A 642-nucleotide genomic window follows, 5' to 3' on the forward strand; every position below is an offset into this window, starting at 1 on the left:
ACTCTGCTCGCGGCACCGCCTCGGCCGCGGGCCGGGGAGGCAGGCGGGAGGGGGCGCGGGGCGGGACCAGGCCCCCTCCGCGCCACTAGGCCGCTGTCTGGACCCTCGGCCCCGCCCCCGGCGTCCCAGCCCCGCCTCGCCCCGCCCCGAGGCGCGCTTGGCCGGGATCCAGCCCCCAGCCTCCTGCCTGCGCTTTATCTCTCGCCTTTGAACCCAGCACGCGTTGCTGCGCGCCCAGTCCGGGCCCCGCTTCTCCTCTGTTAGCTGCGCGTCCCCCAGCCCCCTCCTGGCTCCCGTATTCTGGCTCGGCTCCGCCCCGCGTCTCTGCAAACACTCCCGGGGGCGCCCTGATCCGCTGGAGCGCACGGCTGGGAGTTGCGGGGGAGGCCCGGACTCCGCTTCAGGCCTCAGAGGCCACCCCCGGGCCCCCGAGTCTGGGGACCTGTCCCAGCTCGCAGGCCAAGCGGGCCCACTTCGTGGTTCATGGGGCCACGGCTCGCGCAGGCGCCAACTGCAGTGTTGGGAGCCCCGGGGGCCACCCCGAAGGTTGGGAGGAGTGGAGGGCATCCGGGCAAAGACTGCAATTTGGTGGAGTGCAGAGGTCAGGCGGCAGAGCGGGGGAGATAGGCCAGCGTGGGTGGT

The sequence above is a fragment of the Diceros bicornis genome, unplaced genomic scaffold (assembly GCF_020826845.1).
Source record: "Diceros bicornis minor isolate mBicDic1 unplaced genomic scaffold, mDicBic1.mat.cur scaffold_73_ctg1, whole genome shotgun sequence".
NCBI lineage: Eukaryota > Metazoa > Chordata > Mammalia > Perissodactyla > Rhinocerotidae > Diceros > Diceros bicornis.